The 11,235-nt window shown below is 39.6% G+C and overlaps 2 long non-coding RNA genes across 2 annotated transcripts in view; both read right to left on the reverse strand.

Moving 5' to 3' along the window:
• Positions 1 to 11,235, reverse strand: part of LOC146522353 (uncharacterized) — a 118,983-nt gene that overhangs the window by 65,245 nt on the left and 42,503 nt on the right. The window lies entirely within an intron of this gene.
• LOC146522359 (uncharacterized) lies at positions 1,947 to 5,478 on the reverse strand. Its single transcript, XR_014870092.1, has 3 exons — positions 5,241 to 5,478; positions 4,667 to 4,832; positions 1,947 to 4,542 (listed from the first exon to the last, which is right to left on the reverse strand). It is a non-coding gene; the product is annotated as an uncharacterized LOC146522359 (long non-coding RNA).

Genomic DNA, 11,235 nt, shown 5'->3' on the forward strand with positions numbered 1-11,235 from the left:
TTTCTATGTATCCTTTTATGTACCTTCCCCCTTTTTTCTGAAACAAAACTCTGTTCACTCCAAATTTTGTTTCAGAAACATCTAAATGAAAAACTCTGACATAGTCAGGCACAGTTAAACCCCAAATGCTTGTAGGTTACCATCGGCAACCACGCTGTGTGTTGTTAACCCCTTCTACAAATACCCTCTTTTGATGTGTGCGACTTTATGTATGATTTTGTGTTATCTCTAGTGCATATTATGTGCATGTGTGGTGTCACCTTTCCATTTCTTCTAACAGTACTCTTGCATACCTCAGTGCTTGTCTTCCTCCCCCTTTTGTGGTGGTCTGGACACTGTGTCAATCCTCCACTTCCAGGCAGTCGTTTGTCTCCCTGGATTCCTTAACCCAATTTGATTCCCCAAACTAAAACAGCAGCCTCAGTCCTCTTCTGCTCCTTTCTCTCCGTTCTTCTCTCCCACTTTTCTGTCCAATGGCAGTCAGTTCTTTTCAGCTTTGTCCCGTGTATCTCTTTGTCCCACTGTCTCTTTCATTGCCATCTCGCTCCAAACATGGCAAATGTCAAACTCAGACAGTCTTCTCAAAAGTCCTTCACACACAGTGAGGTTGCAGCTTGCTGGAAACGCATCTCCATCCATCCAATCTAGATGGTGGATCTTCTCTTTCTGATGTCGTTTGCCCATAGCGCTGCTGGACCTCTCTGCTCATAACTCTGGTATTGTCTCTTGGACTTCTGTCCACTGTTGATGTTCATGCTCGTGCTTCTGGAACTGCACTCGGTGTCTTCAGGGAGAGATTAGCTTCCTTGGAGCTTACTTGTTCAGGATGAGGACTGGAAGCTGCAAAACAATTCAGCCAAAAATCCTGGCTGGGTGTTTCTATTTTTTTTTATTTTTCTAATGATTTTAACCTATAATTTTCTTCCGACTGCTGCCCATGGAGAATTGATCCAGGTCCGTTCCCCACCTGTAATCGACAGACTGAGAGACTTTCATTATTCACTGTGACTGCATATATTTTCATGACTCCTAAAACAACACATCTCCACTCATTTTGTTTTAAACTCTGTCTTTAAACCCCAAAAATGAAATTTTTATTTGGTCTTAACCACAAACACAAAAATCTTCTTGATGTAGTTGTTAATTCTTTTCATCCACAACACTCCAAATTATGTTTTCTTTTGTGTCCAGCAGGGGAAGAAGGTGACCTGTAGTGTCACTGCTTCCCCCAGTTGGAGACAATTTCCCACTCACACTTCCACACTTTTTACTTTCTTTGTTTTCATCATTTTCTTTCTCTTTTTTTTTTACCTCATTGTTTTACACCCACACCTTAACCTGTTAACTCACTCCTCCAACCTCATTTTCCTTTCACCCCAACAGCTCTCATACAGTCAGCAATCAAATTCTCCATTCATCCTTGAATACTTGGTCAGCTTTAAATGTCACTATTAGTTTGATCAATTTATTTATCATTACTTTAACGCTAATCCACTTTTAATTTGCTTTATTTACTTTAGTTCATTTTCTCCTATTTGATAACTACAACTTCTTGACTATTACTATTTCACAGAAAATCAACTAATCTACTTTGTCTCCCTATTTGTCATCAAGGAATTCACACACACACTTACAGGCTGGTCACTCACCCACACCTTTTTTTTCTCTCTCACACACACGCACATTTTACTCTTCGTTCGTTCCACCTGTGAACCCGCCCTTCGAGGCTGGCTCAAAAACACTTCATACTTCTTGCAGTCCCAACTTTCTGCGAGACACTTCTGCTGATTCAGGACAACGCCCTAATCAGAACAAAGAGCGGGTGCCGTCCGCTCTTATACACCTCAACCTAACCAGGACAATTAGGCTCACGATCTTCAGATCGCGCCACAGTTGCCTCACAAATTATTCAAACTGCGCCACGGACTGGATTCTCTCTGGTTTCTCTTCCCCATAAAAAATAAAACCAAATTAAACCCCCCAATTGACTTCACAGTTTGCAACAATTCGTGACACGGCCTCCTGCCGCAATTTCTGCACACCACAAACACACACTTTTAGACACAAATTATTTTTGTTACTTTAATTGACTCCCGTACTTCAGACGAGACGCCGACTCTAACGGCGCTTTCACACACACTACACCGTCCTCCTTCTGCATCAGGCACTGGTTCAACTCAGCTCGGAATCTAACCGGCGAAAGCAACCGATCCTGCTTTTATGCATACTTCAGACTGTGACAGGGACCTCTCCCCGACTTAGTTATTTAAGGAGCCACGAATCCCCAGGTCACCACCCTGGATCTCCTGCCCTCACAGGTCCTAGCCCCGCGTCCGAGACTAGGTGGGGTAACCAAACCCGTGACACACACAGCTCTCAGCTGGCGACAAGGCCTTAAACCCCGCTTTCTAACTAATAGTAACACACGTTTCCTGCTTTAACGCACGGAGGACGGATCACACACCGCCACTTTTTTTCCTAATAACTAAAGACGGATCACACATCGCCACGGATGAAACACCGATTCTATTAATTACTAACTAAGACGGATCACACACCGTTTCTTTAACATACTGAGTGATTTTACACTGAGATACGTTCAACTTAGCGAACAGATAATTTAGGCTTTAAACAATATGCACGGTTCGAAAATAAACAGGTCGTGCTTACCTTTTAATCATGTGAGCTAGCTCTCTGTTCGCCTCGTTTCACGATCTCAGCTCTGCCAATTCATCCTCTCTGGGCCTCGAGCGAATCCCGGGTTTCGGCACCAAAACTGTTACGAAATCAGTTTTACCCCTGTTCTTTTATTCGTCGAAACTTCCAGAGACGGCACCGGCACTCAGTAGTCATTTTACACAAAACTTTTATTCATCTTTATTCATCTTCATTTAAGCATGCACTTCTAGAAGGGAAGACGAGGCCGGTGTGTCCCTCTGCAAAATCTTCACCCCTTTGTTAGTTACAGCCAGCTTTATAGAGGCGTCCCCATCATAAAACCCCCCTACGGTGTGCTGCAAACTCTGTGTCTCTGTGAGTGCTCGTGTGTGACTGTGTAGCATACCTGTGTGTATGTGTGTGTGCACGTAAGTGAGTGTGCGTGACAGTTAAAACACTGTGGGTGTAGGTGACTCCCTAGAGGTCATAAAAAACCCATTTCCCTTCCAGACCACAGTTATCCAGGTCAAATGTTGAGACCCCCACCTAAACATTCTCTGGGGAATTTCCTCTCAGGATTAACTCCACTCTGTTTTACTTTCACAGTTCAACTGGGGAGGGTCTCCTATACTCTGCTCCTAAATTCAGGACACCATCAGGCCTTTATTACATTGAGGGCAGTGTCAATGTCTCCACAATAATTCTAGATTCTATGTTAACACATTTCTAAACTCTAAATCAGCTAAACATTTCTACAAATAGCAAAGAGAGAAAAATCACTCAAAGCAAACCACTCACTCCGACACTCCCATCCGCAGCTCGATTCACTCTGCCATTCACTCAGAGAGACAGATAGATAGATGAAGTAGTTGTATTTTGATGTTCATTTGCACAACTAATCACCTCTATGATAAATATATCGTTGATTTTCTTCAAATACTCACCACTGTTTGCTGAGTTTATGCCTCATTCAGAAAATGCTATAAGATTTTTGTTTAAATTTTTCTTCTTACATTGGAAGATAAGTGTAGTAATGGCACAAACAGAGCTGACATTAACACAGTATTGCACTAGAACAAATTTAAATTATAAATTATAATTTTGTCATATATTTATTTCAGGATATGTAAACACCCTGTACAATCACATACTAACAGAAGAACAAGAAAATGACATAACCACCAAATAATGCAATTACAGATAAGTATGGACGTTCATTACACCTTTAGCACAACACTCAGAGAACAAAACTGAACAGTAATGAAGACTTCTCAGTTACAGTAAAACATGCGTACGATTACCTCTTTATGTTCATTGTGTTGACATATTTAATCAAATTGCTAAAGCCAGCATTGTAAAATGAAAGCAAATTGGATGACTTTGAACATTTACTCTGATTAACTGAACAGTAACTAGACGGTTCCCTGTTAACTTTAATAAACAGGAAGACAGAGTTGCACCATTCAGCAAGCTCTGTAGGATAGATTTATTCACTTATTTATTTGACTTTTGAGCTTGACATTTTATTTGAAAGCCTGAGTGACTAATTAGCACATTAACTATTTAAAAATTGAGTTACTGCAGGGCGTAGTGCTTGGTGTTTGCCTTTTGTATTTCTCAAAATGCACAGGGCGGCATCGATTTTTAACATTATTACATGCCACAATCACAGGCTTATGCTTTTGTATCACATTAAGATTACAACCATATAGAAACTGGATGTCATATACCAGTATGACTGAACTGCTGATACACAAGTTATCTTGTGTATTGATTAGGCGTCGACCATTTTGGCTGCAAATCCCTTCGATATTCACCTGATCACTGCTCTCAATGAAGGACTGCAATGGAGTTCTGCACCAAAGGCCTTTCCTTTTCAAAAATCTAATAATAATGATAATAATAAAAAAAATAAAAGATAAAAATAAAATTATTTTGTTGTTGTCTGTATATTATATTCACATAATCATATAATATCAAGGAGGGAACTATTCATTTTTTAACTCACCTCTCCCACTCAATTGGAAGACTTCGGTCAAATATATCTTGAAGGATGTGTTTTTTGAGAAATTCTTTATATTGACTTGGGGGGCTTGTGTCTTCACAAGGTAAAGAGTTCGCAGTCATGGCTACAGTGACCATTATGGCAGTCAAGACAGCAACATTCATTTTGTCTACAGTGAAAGAAAGAAAACAACATTGACTGAGTAATATGTTTAAAATCAATAGAGCTGGGATGATGAACAGCAGCACTACCAGTCTGTGTTATTCTTTTACCATAGATATCTGATATTATTAGTATAATTTGTATAGTGAGACAAGCAAGGGTGCTGATGAAAACTGAACGTTTTTGTAATAACTGAATCATTTTTCCTCTTACATCTTCGCTTTTTATTCTTCCTGTAAAGTAGGACAACACTTTACATTGTTCCTAATGAAGAGGCACATTTACAAAATTTTAAAAAGGAGTAGAACCTGTATTTAATTTCACACACACACACACAAATCAAAAATAACATTAAATACACGAGGTGGCACGAATATGTAGAGCAATAGAATAGGAGACAGAAGTGTTGGCTTACCTTTCTTTGGTGTGGTGCTGGGGAAAACTGATTGAAGCTTCAACCTTGGGACAGGAATGTTGTTTGTGGCTCAAGAGACGGGTGTGACAGCTGAAGCCTGGAGAAAACTGAAGCTCTGCCACGAGGCGGGTCCATGCAGCGAGAACAGTCAGCCCACAACTACACCGGTAGAGAGGAAGCAAGACGCAAAATTTTGATGAGGGGGAAAACCCCGGAAGTCCTGGAAATATGATGATTTTGACTTTAAAGTTCCCAATTAAACAGAAGCAGACCTGAATAATAACAACAAAACCTACTACCATAACCAACAGCACCAACAACAACAATAGTAATACAAATCTTAAATCTTATTCTTAAAATTTCTTAATTTCAATCACAGCTTACATATAACCTTCCAACTGTGGTTCAACTGCTTACACAGGTAAATGCATTCCTTCACTGCATTCAACCAAAAGTATGAAGTCTGGTTCTTCTGGTTTTCTTGGTCCCTTTTTGTTTTGTATCTGTCATCGACTACATAAAGGGCCTAAGGCACCGATGACAGTTGGTTACAGTAAAACATGTGACCATAGACACTGAGCATAGTCTTTTTGTATTTAAAGTCTAAGACATTGAGACAGAGTTGTAATTATCAATGACTCTCCAACAGCTTTTATGCTGGTTCAATGTGATGATCATACTCTTTTGCAAAGGAGAGAAATAAATACTGATTTTTCTTCAAATATTTTATTTCTAATTTAAAAGTTTGTTTGTGGAGCACAGGTACAAGAATTATTATAGGTACAAATGTAAACTATATTTTTTCCAATGCTACATTATTATCTTAAATATCCAATATTATAATATTAACAAAGTAAATTAGTTAAACTGTCTTCACACCGTGAAGACTTCTTTAAATATCACTGTGTTTGACCCTATCTTTCTTTCCTTAAATGTTTTATAGGTATTGAAATTTCACGTTAATATTGATTTTAAGCTGTGTAGGTTATTCTTTGAAGTGTTCATATTGACAAGTGATCATTTCCAGTAATACTTTTTAGTACACTGAAAAAAAATCTGTTAGATTAACATTAAAAAATATTTACATCGGTTGCACGCAATTAAGTTATGTTTTGTTTTAGCTTTTTATGTTATAACTGCACACAATTTTTTTGGAACATGAACATGATTTTTTATGTTGTTATGCTTTCCACCACTGTCAAATATTTCTAGAAGCCTGCACTCAGAAAAATAAAGGTGCCAACTGGAACCAAAAGTGGTTCTTTAGACTGATGCCATAGAAGAACCTTTTTTAGTGCCACAAAGAACCTTTCAAACAATGGTTCTTTGAAGAACCATTTTTAAAATGGTCTTTCAAATGGTCTAAGGAGCTTAGAAAGAAAAGCGTCTGGACCTCTTTGAGTTGCTTGAAGACGTTTTACCTCTCATCTGAGAAGCTTCTTCAGTTCTAAGGGTCAAATGGTGTAGAGTCCCAGATTTAAACCCAGTGGGAGTATCCCCCCCAAAGAGGGACAAAGGACCCCCTGATGATCCTCTACCTAATCACATGAGCCGAGGTGTGAAAGCAGGTGTGGGTCACAATCAGTCAGGGTTTCGGGTGAGCTCATTTTGAAACCTGGCCCCACCCTATCATGTGATTTCCTGAGGTCTTTGTCCCTCTTTGGGGGGAAACTCCCACTGGGTTTAAATCTGGGACCCTCCACCATTTGACCTTAGAACTGAAGAAGCTTATCGGATGAGAGGTGAAACGTCTTCAAGCAACTCAAAGAAGTCCAGACACTTTTCTTTCTAATCTCCTTAGACTACGATGACCTGGATGACTGAGAACCTTCACAGACGGGTCTTTCAAATGGTTCTTTAAAGACCTTTCTTAAAAAATCTTTTTCTGAGTGGTTCTTTAAAGAACCATTTTAAATATTTCAAAATAAAATGTATCTTAAATTGAATTAACTAGAGTAGGGTAAAATAAATACAAGAACATAGACATATATTAAAGGTTTATTGGCACTTTGTTTTACAGAAAAAAACAAAAAGGCATTTTAACGCTAAGCACAACACCACTACTAATAATAGCATATAAGTCATTCAGGCACGTGCAGAGGGGGTGGCGGGACGGGCTTGAGCACCCGCCCCTTTCCTGATGGGTGTCCAAAGTGCCCTTTTATTGAGGCAATTTTTTTTTTGAATGTGTGTGGGCGTACAGAGTCCTGTGATGTGAGTGAAGTTGGTTCCCCCACCTTCTTTAAATCACACAAAGTGGTATCAAACGTTTGTGCAAGTTTGTGCTGCAAAAATTTTCATTTGTGCTGCTATCATTTTAAAGATATTAATAAAAATTTCTAGAGGTCATCAGAGGTCAACCAGCCCCCCCACATTAATGGAATCAAACAAAACTGTTGTCAATTAACTGTGCTATGTTTGTGCTGCTAAAATTGTTGTTTGTGCTGCTTCTGTTTTAAAGATATTAATAAAAATGTAAAGGTCAAAAGGTCAACCAGCCCCAAGATATTGTGAGGGACACTGTGTTTACTAATGTGCTGTATGTGAAACCTTAGAAAAGTGGTATCTGAGATAGGAGTTAAAAATGTTTTTGCATGTTATTGCCAAGTGCCCTCACCTTTTCTTTCAGTGTCTGTTTGGTTCTCATCAACAGATTTTAAGCAGAGGCTTTTAAGGTTGCTGTTTGGGGCTATTGACACAAGCTTCGCTGCCAACTTACTGAATCCTCAAACTACTTTTTTGTCCACATCAGTTTTAAGTAACATGGAAGCTTCTTCAAGAAGCTAAAATAAAAGATATACATATACATATTAGGATTGTACCATAATATATACCATTATATAGCAAAACAGAACAATCATTACTTCACACATCAATTATCATTAGAGAACAAATTCTAATTTTGCATTTGTTTACTTTAATTCTCAAGTACACAATGCTGTGCAAAAGGCATGTTTAGACTATTCTTCCCAAAAAACTATCAGATGTTAGGATGCCTGGGTCGTTGACCCAGGGTTTTGAGTTCCTGTTTTATTTTGAAGGTCCATGTCTTATGTTAATGTATCTGGTTTTGCTTCCCCTGTTTCGTTAGGAAACAGGGGAAACATTTGCCCCAGCTGTGTTTCCCTCCTGTTGCCCATTCCCTGATTGCTCCCTCTATGTATTTAAGTTTGTGTTTTAGTTTGTTGGTGTTGCAATCTACCCTCATTTATGCTGTGTGTTCTGTCTGCCTGCTTATGTAAGTTTATTTGGATTTTTTGTTACGTTTTGCCATCCAGCAATAAAAGCTGAGTTTTGAAGTACACTTTTGCCTGCCGTGAGTCTGCACTTTGGGTTCACCACTCCTGCCTGCACACAGCCTTCACATAACATCAGAGGCATCAGATTGGTCCAAAATTATCCTGAAGCATGAAGATAAAACCAAACAGAAAGACATAGTCAATGTGGCAATTTCTGTTAGTGTTCTGTTAGCGTACTTTTATTACTCATGAAATCTGTTGATTCAGTCCCTTGTACAGTGTACATTTTAGGACATCGTCAGGTCTCAGGAAAAAAGTTGTCAGGTATCAGTCTCAGACAAAAAAATGTCAGGTCTCAGTCTCAGAAGAAAAAATGTCAGGTCTCAGACTCAGAGGAAAAAATGTCAGGTCTGAGTACTCACAGCCCTGCCAGTCTATCATGTCGGCCAACCTTGTGGGATTTTGAACAGCTGTAGCTGCTTCCTGTTCTTCGATAAGCCAGGTCCGAGCCAGCTCCAATCAGCCAGAACTCTGTTATCGTGGATCCGAATTGGTAGATGTCATTCATTGTCCTCCATCGAGCGTGTCGCCAGACTCACGACGCAACCGACCATCGAGTATCCAGCAGCAAATGTCTCCGTAGGACAATCGGGCTCTCCCAAGACCAGGAGGTTGTCAATTCCGTTACGGCACCAGTTGATCAAATCCATAATTCTTTAGGTTTTAGAGAACAAGACTGAGAAACTCTTTGAGGGTTAGAAAGTGAGACTATACAAAAGACATGAGAAGCCAAGCAGGAAAGATAAGCGAGAGGGAGAGGGAGAAAAATGCAACCGCCTCTGTCAAGAGCCAAGAGATAGCCTTGCACATTCAGAGCATGATCTTCATCTCCCATTTCCAGCACAGAATTTATTACAACTAAAAGCAGAATTAGAGTTAGAAACTCAGTCTAATTTGCATCAATGTACAAATTATTTAAAATTACTCAAGTTTTTATGTATATAAAAGTGCAGTGTAACCAGAAATACATTAATTTATCATTTTTGATTTGATAGTTCAATATCCCACCTTAACATTCCTTGTTTTGTTAAAAAAAAAATGTATGCAGCCTCTCACACACACACAGCTGGAATAACCTCCAGGCTGGCCTGCAAGTCTGAGTTGGATAAGTGTTTAAGAGGATGGATGTTATCTACTCATTTTATGTAATGTTCATGCTCTCCCTGTGCCTCACTCCCAGATTAAGATAATGGATGAAGTTATTAAGCAGCATAAATAAGGAAGACATGTTTTTATGTTTTTGCTTCTTGGACTGTTAGCAGTGCAGCGGCCTACTCTAGCTTTGAAGTCCAATTATTGGAGATGACTTCATCCACGACCACCCTCTGCGTGGTGATTTATTGACCACCTAAATATAGCAAATATTTTATCACAGACTTTGCTGATCTCCTAGGCTCCGTTCTTTTTAAGTATGGTTGTGTTCTCATTGTCGGTGATTTTAACATACACACTTGCTGTAAGGATGACCCATTTGCTAAAGACTTCCTTGCTCTAACGGACTCCTTTAACCTGGCTCAGTGGGTTAATGACCCAACGCATGTTAAAGGACATACTTTGGACTTGGTTTTCTCATATGGTCTGGACATTTGTATCAAGGATATAAGTGACGCTGGGATCTCGGATCATTTCCCAGTTATATTTGATACTGGCTTATGCACTAATGAACTACATCCTGCGGCTCCCCTTCACCCGCTACGTGTAATTAATGCTGAAGCGATGTCAAACTTCTCTATGTCTTTCTTGGATTCTGCATATGTCACTCTCGACTGTTGTTCTTTTCGCTCGATTGATGACTGTGTTAATTCTTTGTTATCGCTATTTTCTTCAATCCTTGATACTGTTGCCCCCATTAAGATGAAGCGCCCTAGAACCTACTCTCAGTGTTGGCTTAATGACACTACGCGCGCCTTACGTCACGTGTGTCGGCGTGCTGAGAGAAGGTGGAAAAAAGATAAACTTCAGGTTTCTTATGACATGCTACGGACTAGCTGCTTAAATTCCAAAGTGCTGCTAAAACGGCCAAAGTGTCCTTCTTGTCCAAAATCATCCTGGCCAATGACCATAACCCCCGTACCTTATTTAAAATTTTTAACTCTGTGGTTAACCCTTCCCCGGACATGCCTTTAATTTATTCTCAGGCTCTTTGTGAGCGATTTCAAATTCACTTTTTAGAGAAGGTCTCATCTCTTAAGTCCTCCGTTCCCCCTGTTTTATATCCTCTCCCCATTCTTGAGTACATTTCAACTTTCCACCAGTTTGAGCCTGTGTCACTTTTGACTCTTAAGCGGCTAGTTGTTCAAATGAATAACACCAATACTGTGCTTGACATTCTTCCATTTCGCTTAGCTAAGGACTGTTTTGATGTAATCGGACCTAGTATCCCATTTCTTATGAACTTTCCTTGCTCTCATGCTGTGTTCCTTTGGCCTTTAAGCATGCTGTAGTCCACCCGATTCTTAAAAAAAGAAACACTGACTGTTATGACCTTTCAAACCGATCTCTAAGCTTTCGTTCTTGTCCAAGATCCTGGAAAGACTAGTTCTCTCCCAGCTCCAGGCGTACTTGGACACGAACAATATTGCTGAGAAATTTCAATCTGCCTTTAAGCCATTGCATAGCACTGAAACAGCGTTGGTTAGAGTTCTTAATGATATTCTTGTAATCACTGATACTGGACACTCTATGGTCCTAGTTTT

The sequence above is a fragment of the Neolamprologus multifasciatus genome, chromosome 3, assembly GCF_963576455.1.
Source record: "Neolamprologus multifasciatus chromosome 3, fNeoMul1.2, whole genome shotgun sequence".
In the NCBI taxonomy this organism is placed as follows: Eukaryota; Metazoa; Chordata; class Actinopteri; order Cichliformes; family Cichlidae; genus Neolamprologus; species Neolamprologus multifasciatus.